Genomic DNA, 13,324 nt, shown 5'->3' with positions numbered 1-13,324 from the left:
AATATTTAAATATTTCATGTTTTACTCTCAAGCTCTTAAGATTTACTTTCTTATTTACAGGTCTAAGTAATAGTAAAATTCCTTGTTAAGGAAAGCCAGAAAAACACTTTCACTCCCATACTCCTCAGCAGTTATCTCAAATCCTTGATTATTCCACCAAGGAAGAAATATACAGAATTTTAAGTGACTAGAAGTCACTTAAACACCAGTGTACTGTTGTTATATTAAAAGTAATTCCTTACCCAATGGGCCACATTAAAATAAACTATCATCTCCTAAAGAATTTTTAGAGTATTATTTTGTGTTTAATTCCTTATGTGATCCTTTGGAGTCTCGGTGAAGATTTGTGAACTCTTTGAAGTCAAGCTTCATATAATTTTAAAATTGTGATATTTGCTTTAGCATACTCTCTGACATTAAGTAAGCATACTTTAAATCTTGTTACACTTTTCTTTCAATAATTGAAATGATAATAATAAGGATTATTTTGTGATGGCAAGAGATTATATACTCTACCAACTGCCATTTAAATGAGACCTGGCATACACACAATTTTCAATATATGTGTAATATAAGATTCCTTACAATAGGAAGAAAAGCCCTTACATTCTTTATCCTATTATGAGTGAACATTTCCAGTGTTAACACTTAGCCTACATCTATCTGTGGATATTTTTTTTTCTTTTTTTTTCCCCCATTTATTTATTTTATTACATTTTTGGTTTTGGGGTACATGTGAAGAACATGCAAAATTGTTGCATAGGTACACACGTTGCAGTGTGATTTGCTGCCTTCCTCCCCATCACCTACAACTGGCATTTCTCCCCTTGCTATCTCTCCCCAGCTCCCCACCCCCCACCGTCCCTCCCCATTTCCCCCCAACTGACCCCAGTGTGTAGTGCTCCCCTCCCTGTGTCCATGTGTTCTCATTGTTCAACACCTGCCTATGAGTGAGAACATGCGGTGTTTGATCTTCTGCTCTTCTGTCAGTTTGCTGAGAATGATGGTTTCCAGGTTCATCCATGTCCCTACAAAGGACCCAAACTCATCATTTTTGATGGCTGCATAATATTCCATGGTGTATATGTGCCACATTTTCCCTATCCAGTCCATCATCGATGGGCATTTGGGTTGGTTCCAGGCCTTTGCTATTATAAACGGTGCTGCAATGAACATTCGTGTGCACGTATCCTTATTATCTGTGGATATTTTAAGGTAATTGATTAAAAGATGACAGATATTAACATATCCTTTGTCAATAGTGTAACAATTTTTGTAAAAGTCAGTGTAAAAATATAGATTAAATAATCCAGTATTTATGTAGTTTAGCTCTATTTTGCAATTGAGACTTTGGATAAAATATTCTTGAATTATTTATAGGAATTATTCATGCAAAGAATTTTCCTCAGCAGACATTTGGTTGATTGACCAACACTAGCATTATCTTTAAAGAGTTTCTATATGAAATTAGACTGTCCATTCAGATACTGGCTTAACAGGTAACAGGTCTACGCAATTAATTTGGACATTGTGCAAAACGAATTGGATCACTGTGGATGGATCACAAATTTACTTAAGTAAATTTGTTTATTTACTTAAGAAGAAATTGTGAATTTAGTTTGTTTTCAGGCATACTGCATATAATATATAAAACAAACTTCAGTTTTTTATTAATTGTATTAGAATTTGCTTAATTCCTAATAAATGTAGAAATAGCATGTCTCAGGAAATTGCTGTGTACATAAAGAATGAATATTCAAAACAGCAGAATTAAGAAAGGTACAAGAAAAAAAAAAGCAGTAACCCCTGATATTCATTAGGTGGATTGGCACTTACATTTCAGCCATGTGATTTTCCTATTTTATATAAACTATCTCACACAGTGTCAGCCTCAGGCAACTTTGCTCTGATACAAGGATAAAATGAGACAAATAGGGACTGTTGCATATTTTCATGTAACCACAGGCAAAAACAAGATTATCACAACACCTCCAAAATTAAAAATGCCCTGTTCTTCGACAAAATAAATGACTGCTATTTCTTAACTAATTACAGCTTAATTCTTGTTCTAGTCTCCCATTTCTGTGGATAAGATTTACTGTGATAGCCAATCTCAGATTTACCCACTCTTTCTGCTAGCATCCAATCTAGAGTAAACCTTTGCTTTTCTAGAATCTCCCCAACAGCCCCTAAATCCTATAATAGCTTCTTTCTGACAGTTTCTTACTTGGACACCCCATGGTTCATCACAGTATGTGTTCTCTGTCACTGCAAGGAGTGATAAAACCAATTTATTTAACTGGGTATGCTACTGGTGGCCTTTGATGAGTGAGAATGATAGGCTCAATTATGGTCCTCACCACCCCATGCCACCATGCTCATGTCAAATTGTAATCTTTTTAATCTTTGAAAATTATAATTATGTTACCTTACCCTTTAAAAGGGATTTAAAATATATAACTAAGGTTATAGACTTCCAAGTAAGGGAACTATTCTGGATTACCTGAATGACCCCAATCTGATTACATGAGCCTTTTAAAACTGAGCATTTTCTCTAGCTGGAGTCAAAAGAGGTGTAGCAAAAGAAGTCAGAGTGATTACAAGTATGAGAGAGACTTGACCTGCTGTACATGGGCCACAGACAAAGCATTAGAAGGAATCTGGCAGCTGGTAGGAGCAAAGGTTGCGCTCTACGTAACCACTGGCATTAAAATGGGGTCCAACAAGCACAAGGAGAAACTGAATTCACCCAGCAACCTAAATGACCTTGGCTGTGAATCCAGTACCTCCTAAAAGGGACACAGCTTTGTTGACATCTTGATTCCAGCTGTATGATACTCTTAGCAGAGTATACAGTGGTGCCATGAACTACATGGATGTCTTACCTATACAACTGTGAGATAACAAATGCATGCTGTGTCCCTCTGATAAATTTCTAGTCATTTTTTATCCAGCAAGAGAAAACTACAAATTCTATTAAAAGCCCAGGGAAAACAGTTTGTTCTGCACTCTTTTGGGAATAATGCTTTTATCAGAAAAAAAGGTGATTCTCAAGCTCAACATCTATGTTACCTTCATATGGATGTTTCTTTTTCTCTAGAATCTAAAATTTGCTTTTATTTATGTTTTAAATTTACAGTATATTTTTACCTACAGAATGGAAAATAAAGAAAGGCTTATGAGACCTGCCTTAAAGGAGTAGCTAGGCAACAAGAAAGTAGAGTAAAAGAACATGCAAAAAATATTCCAGTATAGATTAATGGAATGTATGAACGCAAATGTAAATTTTGTTATACTGAAACCGTTGGGCTGGAAAGAGAAAAAAAGCCTCAGAATTGCTGTAATAAGTTGATGAGGGGATGAATGGATTCTGAGAAAGGTGTCAGGTATTTGAACATCATGAGAACAAAGAAGTAGTTATAAAACATTAAACCTTGGTGGCTAGAAAGTTATCAAATCTTCAAAGGGAGAAATAATTTTGAAACATAACTCGTGAACAAGATGCATATAATTATGAGTAGCAACAGAGATATGTATATACATTATACCTTTCTGTACTTATATTTTTAATTAAAAATGTACGAAAATCTATATAGCTTCCTTATGGAATTCTTTGGATTTTTGTTAACTAGTCTATATTTTTTGAAATTACCAAAAGAGAGGAATTTGTTTTCTTTACAAGAAATATTTAAAACTCTGGAGACTTAAGCAAGCATTTGGAAAAGACAATAGTTTTACCTAGCCAGATATAGCTTCCTGTTTATTAGAGAATTTTACAACTACTTCAAAAATAATGTTTCTGATTTAATTTTGCAAGATTTAAATTTGATTACTTAAAAAGAAATTGTGAATTTAGTTTGTTTTCAGGCATTCTGCACATAATATATAAAACAAAGCTTAGTTTTCATTAATTATATTTAGAATTTGCTTAATTCCTAAAAAATGTAGAAAATGCAGTCCCCACAATTAACATCTTCAAATTATTTTGAAAATTTGCTAAAGTGAGTTAATTCAGTTCATAATATTTTGAATTCGTTAAAGGGTTTATTTAGCTACATATATAACAAACCACTGACTAGAGTGGCTTAATCAAAAGTGAATTTTTTTTTCACTTACCATGTTTGAAGGTAGGTAACCCAAGGCTGGGACATGTCTTAATGTCTCATTCATTTTCTGCCTTGCAACTAAAATAATTTTAATAGGTGAATCATAACTTTACAGTGTACACAAAGACACTTCAACTACTTCATCCTGTTTTTCTAGATGCCACTTAGGAAAAAGGAAAAAGAGCAACAAGCCAGAGTGGTGAAAAGCAAAATATTCTCAGAAATCTTAAACTTTTGTTTTGTGGGCCAGAACTGTCACTTGGATAACCGTAGTTGTCCAAGAAAGTTTGGGAAACATATCTGATAACCTGGGCATACAGCCAGCTTGGGGGAAAAAAAAAAGGAGCCTTACTTGGTATGGAAAAAGTGAAAGATGAATTTGGGATTGCATGAGCCATGTATAATGAGGCTTAATAACCTCCAATAAAGACTTATCCATGTCCCCATCTTTAATGTCTAATGCCCTACCACAATTATGCATAATTTTATGCATAGCTGCTAATTAAAATGTCATAGGGCAGATGTGCAAATCCTTTCTTCTTTGATGTTGTCTAAGAGGTATAACATTTTATCAGTGCTTATGATCAGTTCCATATTTTTCATCCACTTCTTAAGAAATATTTTTGAAAGCACAATTTGGATCTTGGTGCTCAAGCTTCACATACCAGCAGGTTAATGTCTGGTTAGTAGACAGTTATGGGGTAACCACATAAAACACAATGTTTTAATGTATTAGAATGGAAATGTGTCCACACATCTATGGCGACATGGAAGAATACAAGGAAAAAAAGTAGAACGCTCCTGGTGAAACACGTGAAAGCATTATTTTTTTCCCCAGCCATGTGGTGTATCTAACATAAAAGTTTGGAATCGAAAATAAACTGCAAATTGTTTGATATTTATGAAAAACAATGCAATAAAAATGGAAGGGAGAGGAAAAGTTTATTAGTCTTTCATAAGGATGGTGGTACTTGTAAGGAAGAATTTTTAGTTAAATTATAAATACTAGTTATGTCAAATATGAGTTCCTTTTAGGTGTTTGGATTTATGGGGATGGAAAAGAGCAGATGTCTAACTGAAAAATCAGCATGGATTGTTGATGCCATGGGGGTGAACTATTGACAGGGGATTATAGGTAGAAAGAAAATACAAATAGAAATTAAAATTATGAAGAGTAGTCACTGAAGGGACCTGGGAATGAGTCAGTTCCATAATAACAGCAACAACCAAAACAATTAACATTTATTGGGTGTTTATTTTGGTGTCAGCCTTTGTGTTAAATGCATTACAGCTATTAGTAATTACAATGATTTTTGTAAACATATATTTTTTTCAAGTTTTAGTTTAGGTACAGTACATATATGATTGTTATATAGGTAAATTGTATGCCACAGGGGTTTGATGTACAGATTATTTTGCCACTCAGGTAATAGGCATAGTACCCGATAGGGAGTTTTTTAATCTTCACCTTCCCCCAAACTTCACCTTCAAGTAGGCCCTTCTTGTTCTCTATTTTGTGTTCATATGTACTCAGTTTTTAGCTCCGACTTATAAATGAGAATGTGTAGTATTTGGTTTTTTATTCTTGGGTTAGTTTGCTTAGAATAATGTCCTGTGGCCTTATCCACATTGCTGCAAAGAACATGATCTTATTCTTTTTTTTTATGTTTGCATATTATTCCATGATTTATACGGATCACATGTTTTTAAATCTAGTCTACTATTGATGAGCATTTAGGTTGGTTTCATGTCTCTGCTATTGTGAATAGTGCTGGAATAAACGTTTGTGTGTGTATGTGTCTTCATGCATGTGTCTTTATTGTAGAACAATTTATATTACTTTGGGTATAGATCAGAGAGCAGGATTGCTGAGTTGAATGGTAATTCTGCTTTGAGTTTTTTGAGAAATCACCAACATGCTTTCCACAACAGCTCAAATAATTTACATTCCAACCCCCCAGCAGCGTATTAAGTCTGCATTTTTTCTCTACAAACTTACCAGCATCTGCTATTTTTTTATTTTTTAAAGTAGCCATTCTGACAGGTATGAGAAGATATCTCATTGTGGTTTTCATTTGCATTTCTCTGATGATTAAGGATGATGAGTATCTTTTCATTTGCTTGTTTACCATGTGTATGTCTTCTTTTGAAGAGGGTCTGTTCATGTCCTTTGCCCATGTTTAATGGGGCTGTTTATTTATGTGTGTTGATTTAAGTTCCTTATAGATTCTGGATATTAGAACTTCATCAGTTGCAGAGTTTGCAAATATTTTCCTCCTATTCTGTAGATTGTTTGTTTACTTCATTGATAGTGTCTTTGGCTGTGCAGAAGCTCTTTAGTTAAATTAGGTTTTATTTCTCAATTTTTGTTTTTGCTACAATTACTTTTTGTGTCTTCATAAAATAATTCAGTCCTGTGTCCAAGATGGTATTTTCTAGGTTATCTTTCAGGGTTTTTATAGTTTTAGGTTGTTCATTTAATCCATCTCAAGTTCATTTTTGTTTATGCTGTAAGAAAGGAGTCCCATTTTAATATTCTGCATAGTTAGCCAGTTATCCCATCACCATTTATTGAATAAGGAGTCATTTCTACATTGCTTGTTTTTGCCAAATTTTTTAAAGATCAGATAGTTGTAGGTGTGTGGCATTATTTCTGAACTCTCTGTCCTGTTCTATTGGTTTATACATCTGTTTTTGTAACATGCCATGCTGTTTGGATTATTGTAACATTTTAGTACAGTTTGAAGTCAGGTAATGTGATGCCTCTAGCTTTGTTCTTTTTGCTTAGGATTTTCTTAGTTATTTTTACTCTTTTTTGTTTAATATGAATTTTGAAATTTTTTTTCTAGTTATGTCAAAAATGTCCTTGGTAATTTGATAGAAATAGCATGGAATCTGTAAATTGCTTTGGGCAGCATGGCCATTTTAAAGATATTGATTCTGCCTATGCATTGGCATAGAATGTTTTTCTATTTGTTTGTGTCATCTCTGATTTCTACGAGCAGTGTTTTGTAATTCTCGTTGTAGAGGTATTTCACCTCCCTGGTTAGACAAATTCCTAGATATTTTATTATTTTTTCGTGGCTCCTGTGAATTGTATTGTGCTCTTGATTTGGCTCTCAGTTGGAATGCTGTTGGTGTATAGAAATACTACCAATTTTTGTATATTGATTTTGTATCCTGAAATTTTGCTGAAGTTGTCTCTCAGATGAAGGAGATTTTGGAGAGAGACTAAGGGGTTTTCTAGGTATAGAATTATATTATTCACAAACAGGAATAGTTTGACTACCTCTATTTTTCGTTATGTGCCTTTTATTTCTTTCTGTTGCCTGATTGCTCTGGCCAGGACTTCCAGTACTATGCTAAATAGAAGTGGTGAGAAAAAGCATCCTTATCTTTTACCAGTGTATTACTCTGTTCTTACTTTGGTTCAAGGAACTACCTGAGACTGGGTAATTTATTAATAAAAAGGGTTAATTGACTCAGAGTTCCACAGGCTGTTTAGGAAGCACGGCTGGGGAGGCCTCAGGAAACTTACAATCATGACAGAAGGTGTAGAGGAAGTAGGCACATCTTCACATGGAGAAGCAGGAGAGAGAGCACAGAGGGAGGTTCTACAGACTTTTAAACAACCAGATTTTGTGAGAACTCTATCACAAGGAGTACAAGGGAGATAGTGCTAACCCGTTAAAAACTACCCCCATGATCAAATCACCTCTCTTCAGGCCCCATCTCCAACATTAGGAATTACAATTCAACATAAGATTTGGGTGGGGACACAGAGCCAACCATATCAACCAGTTTTCAGGGGGAATGCTTACAGCTTTTGCCCATTCAGTATAATTCATATAATTTTAGAACGGATGAGCAAGATGTAGGCCAGGATCAGTGATTTGCACCTGTAATCCCAGCACTTTGGGAGGCAAGGTGGGTGGATAGCTTGAGGTCAGGAGTTCAAGTTCAGCATGGCATGGAGAAACCCTTTCACTACTAAAAATACAAAACTTAGCCAGGCATTGTGGTAAATCCCTGTAATCCCAGCTGTTGAGGAGGCTGAGGCAGGAGAATTGCTTGGACCAAGGAGGTGGAGTTTCCAGTGAGCCAAGATTGTGCCACTACACACCAGCCTAAGCAACAGAATGAGACACTGTCAAAAAAAAAAAAAAAAAAAAAAACAGATGAGCAAGAAGACAAGAAGTAATGCTATCGTGCTTGAATGATGTTCAGTAAATGATTGGACTTTAATAATGTACCTAATCAGCAATGACAAAAATTGAACAAAAACAAAGAAGTTTAAGAATACAATGTGCTGTATTTCTTCACATTTAAACTGAAAACAAATGATTTTACAAAATTGCATGATGTTCAATATTTTTCCTAAATTGAAAAAACCAACAATATTTTCTTTTGCTGCTTTATTTATCTTAATGCCCATATAATTAAGGTTAGAAGAGACATTTCTCAAATCTCCAGAATGTCGTTTATCCATTTCACCTGACATGTTTTTTTCTTAGTGTAAATATGGATTAAACTATTTGATTTGAGAATTGCAAAGAACCGTTGGCACATAAGGGCTCCCACCAAATCCCTGAACTAAGAGACTTGACTAACCCCACTATGACATCTAGCAGCCCAAAGCACATCTCAGATCAAGTTCCTTTCTGAGATAGCTCAGGCCTGCCAAAAGAATTTACTGATTTCTCTAGGCCAACATCTGAGAACAGATCCTGATTTCCATTTTTTAGAGCATTTAATAACAAATTCTTACACTTGTAAATACTTCTTCTGTCTCTTTGAAATTTATCTCTTACATCTCAGGAATGTCTTTCTCAAGGACCTAAAAGCCATACCTTTGAAATGCAGTCATCAATAAGGACATGGCCTCTGTCTCCCAGTCTCCTTGAAAGGATAGAATCTTAACCTCCACAATTCCCTTCTACCAGGATGCAGCTGGCCTATTCACACTCATACAAATCAGTGCTTTGTTATTTTTCCCATACTCTGTGTGAGCTCCTGTCACTCTTCCTCTTTACTCGCTCATTCTCCCTTTAAAACCCCAGGCAGTCACCTCTGTACAAATTGGGTTGGAGCTCAACCCTTTCCCTACTGTGTGTAGTTATTGAATAAAATGATTCTGCCACTTTAAGTAATATCTGGCTTTATTTATCTTTGACAAGCAAACTTACAAGTGCATCAGGTTTTGCCTACTTGAATGGTTTTACAATTAAGTAGTGAAAACTCAATAGCTTTTGGAAGTCATGAAACAGTTTTCTATTCACTGGCAGAAGGTATATTTTCAAGTCTTAGCAAATATCATTCTCATAACTTTCCCTCTGTAGTTGAACAAATTTAAATTATTTATGTCAAAAAGTAAGGGGAGATCGAAATTATATGATTTAATACTATTAAGAAATGTATAATGTTGATCCAGCCTTGTATTTTAGGGATGAAGCCCACTTGATCATGGTGGATAAGTTTTTTGATGTGCTGCTGAATTTGGTTTGCCAATATTTTGTTGAGGATTTTCACATCAATGTTTATCAGGGATATTGGCTTGAAGTTATCTATTTTGTTGTTTCTGTTCCTGGTTTTGCTATCAGGATTATGCTTTGTTCATAAAATGTGTTAGGGAGGAGTCCCTTCTTTTTTTTTCTTTTTTTTTTTTCTTTTCTTTTGAGACAGAGTCTTTCTCTGCCACCAGGCTGGAGTGCAGCGGTGCAATCTCGGCTCATTGCAACCTCCGCCTCCTGAGTTAAAGCAATTCTTCTGCCTCAGCCTCCTGAGTAGCTGGGACCACAGGCATATGCCACCACCCCGTACTAATTTTTGTAGTTTTAGTAGAGATGGGGTTTCACCATGTTGGCCAGGATGGTCTCGATCTCTTGACCTCATGATCCACCCGCCTCGGCCTCCCAAAGTGCTGGGATTACAGGTGTGAGCCACTACGCCCGGCGAGTCCCTTCTTTTCTATTGTTTGGAATAGTTTCAGAGGAAATAGTATCACCTCCTCTTTGTATTTGTGGTAGCTGCTGGGCTACTTTTGGTTGGTAGGCTATTAATTATTGCCTCAACTTCAAATTTGTTACTTGTCTATTCAGGCTTCAACTTCCTCCTGGTTTTGTCTTGGGAGGGTGTAATCCATCACATAAACAGAAGCAAAGACAAAAACTACATAATTATCTAAATAGATGCAGAAAAGGCCTTTGATAAAATTTAAAATCCCTTCATGTTAAAAAACTTTCAGTAAACTAAGTATTGATAGAACATATGTCAAAATAATAAGAGCTATTTTTGACAAACCCACAGCCAATATCACGTTAAATGGACAAGAGCTGGAAGCATTCCCTTTGAAAACCTGTACAAGACAATGTCCTCTCTCAACACTCCTATTCAACGTAGTATTGGAAGTTCTGGCCAGGACATTCAGGCAAGAGAAAGAAATAAGGGTTATTCAAACAGAAAGAGAGGAAGTAAAATTGTCTCTGAGAAAACCTTATCATCTCAGCCCCAAAACTCCTCAAACAGATAAGGAACTTCAGCAAAGTGTCAGGATACAAATTAATGAGCAAAAATTACAAGCATTCCTTTATATTAACAATAGACAAGCAGAGAGCCAAATCATGAATGAACTCCCATTCACAATCACTACAAAGAGAATAAAATGCCTAGGAACACAGCTAACAAGGGATGTGAAGGACCTCTTCAAAGAGAGCTAAAAACACTGATCAAGGAAATAAGAGTACATAAAGAAATGGAAAAACGTTTCATCCTCATGGATAGAAAGAATCAATATCACAAAAATGCCCTTACTGTCCAAAGTAATTTATAAATTCAATGCTATTCCCATCAAACTGCCGTTAATATCCTTCTCAAAGATAGAAAAAAAAAACTATTTTAAATTTCATATGGAATCAAAGAACACCCCATATAGCCAAGGCATTCCTTAACAATAAGAACAAAGCTGGAGGCATTATGCTACCGACTTCAAACTACATTACAAGGTTTCAGTAACCAAAACAGCATGATACTGATACCAAAATAGACATATACTCCAATGGAACAGAACAGAGACCTCAGAAATAATATCACACATCTACAACTATCTGATCTTTGACAAACCTGACAAAAACAAGCAATGGGGAAAGGATCTCCTACATGGTGCTGGGAAAACTGGCTAGCCATCTGCAGAAAACTGAAACTGGACACCTTCCTTACGCTTTATACAAAAATTAACTCAGAATGGATTAAAGGCTTAAATGTAAAACCCCAAACCATGAAAACCCTAGAAGAAAACCTAGGTAACACCATTCAGGGCATAGGCATGGGCAAAGACTTCATGGCAAAAACTCCAAAAGCAATTGCAATAAAAGCCAGAATTTACAAATGGGATCTAATTAAACGAAAGAGCTGCTGTACAGCAAAGGGAGCTATGATCAGAGTAAATCAGCAGCCTAGAGAATGGGAGAAAATTTTTGCAATCTACCCATCTGACAAAGGTCTAGTATCCAGAATTTACAAGGAACTTAAACAAATTTACCGGAAAGAAAACAAACAACCCTGTCAAAAAGTGGGCAAAGGATAGGGACAGACACTTCTCAAAAGAAGACATTTATGCAACCAACTAACATATGAAAAAAAACTCAGCATCACTGATCATCAGAGAAATGCAAATCAAAACTGTAATGAGATATCATCTCACACCAGTAAGAATGATGATTATTAAAAAGTCAGAGAACAATAGATGCTAGCAAGGCTGTGGATAATTAGGAACACTTTGAGACTTTTGGTGGAAATGTAAATTCGTTCAGCTATTGTGGAAGTCAGTATGGTGATTCCTGAAGGAACTACAATCAGAAATACCATTTGAACCAGCAATTCCATTACTAGGTATATGCCCAAAGGAATATAAATCATTCTACTATAAAGCACATGCACACGTATATTTATGGCAGCACTATTTACAGCAGGAAAGACTCATGCCAACCCAAATGACCATCAATGATAGACTTGATAAAGAAAATGTGGTACATATAAACCATGGAATACTATGTAGCCATAAAAAGGAATAAGATCATATCCTCTGCAGGGACATGGATAAAACTGGAAGACATCATCTTCAGCAACTTAACACAGGAATAGAAAACCAAACACTGCATGTTCTTACTCATAAGTGGGAGCTGAACAATGAGAACACATGAACACAGAGAGGGGAACAACACATACCAGGGTTTCTTGGATGATGGGGAGTAATGGGAGGGAACTTAGAAGATGGGTCAATAGGTGCAGCAAACCACCATGGCACATATATACCTAAGTAACAAACCTGCATATTCTGTATATATATTCCATTTTTTTTTAGAAGAAATAATCTAAAATTTAAAAAAGAAATTAATAAACTTTTTTAAAAAAAGAAATGTATACATAAAATTGGTAGATATTTAGCAGTCGAGACTTAAATATAAACTTGTAAGTTTTTTATTCAAGAGAGCAAAAAGAACAAAAGTTTTCATGCAGTTTATGCAGTTTCTTTAAATTATGGTAAAGAAAAGAGGGCAGGGCAGTTGAGATCTCAGCCTAACTTAACAGCAAAGAGCATAGCATCAAAGTGGGGAGCTGATCTGTTACAGAGAGCTCTGGAGATTAGATATAATGATGTTGAGATGTGGGCTGAACAGGAACAGGTAATAGTGATGTATCTCCACCAACTCTTATTTTACCTGTGACACAGAATACCAGCAGTTAGGTATGTATCCCTGGACCCCAAACAAGCAAATAACCATTTGGCCAAATTAAAAATAGAACAACATAAAAAAATGTTTTCCAATATTGGAAAATATTGGCAGTTAACTGAGAATTCTAAGGTTCGCATTGACCCTTTCTCTTTTTGGTGTTGAAACGTCACCAGCACAATGGGAGATTCCCTTCTCATTTGTCCTAAAGCGAAGCTGGCTATTTCATAAATTCTGCCCATGTACACAAGGCTCCCTGTTATATTTTTAGAATTATATTCTGTTCTTATATATGAATGAAAAAGCACAAATCCCAAAATTTCTGTAGAAAAATAAGACAAAAGACTAATAAAAATATACAGAAAAATCACCCATGGAGAAGAAATAGTCAAAGATGATAAGAGAATGAAATTAAATGAACAAAACAAAACAGGAGGAGAAAAAAGTATTCTACTAAATATGACAGCAGTAAACATAAGATAAAATACG

Source organism: Sapajus apella, unplaced genomic scaffold (assembly GCF_009761245.1).
Source record: "Sapajus apella isolate SASKATOON/1434 unplaced genomic scaffold, GSC_monkey_1.0 scaffold27, whole genome shotgun sequence".
Taxonomy (NCBI): domain Eukaryota; kingdom Metazoa; phylum Chordata; class Mammalia; order Primates; family Cebidae; genus Sapajus; species Sapajus apella.
Note: the sequence above shows the minus strand (reverse complement) of the source record.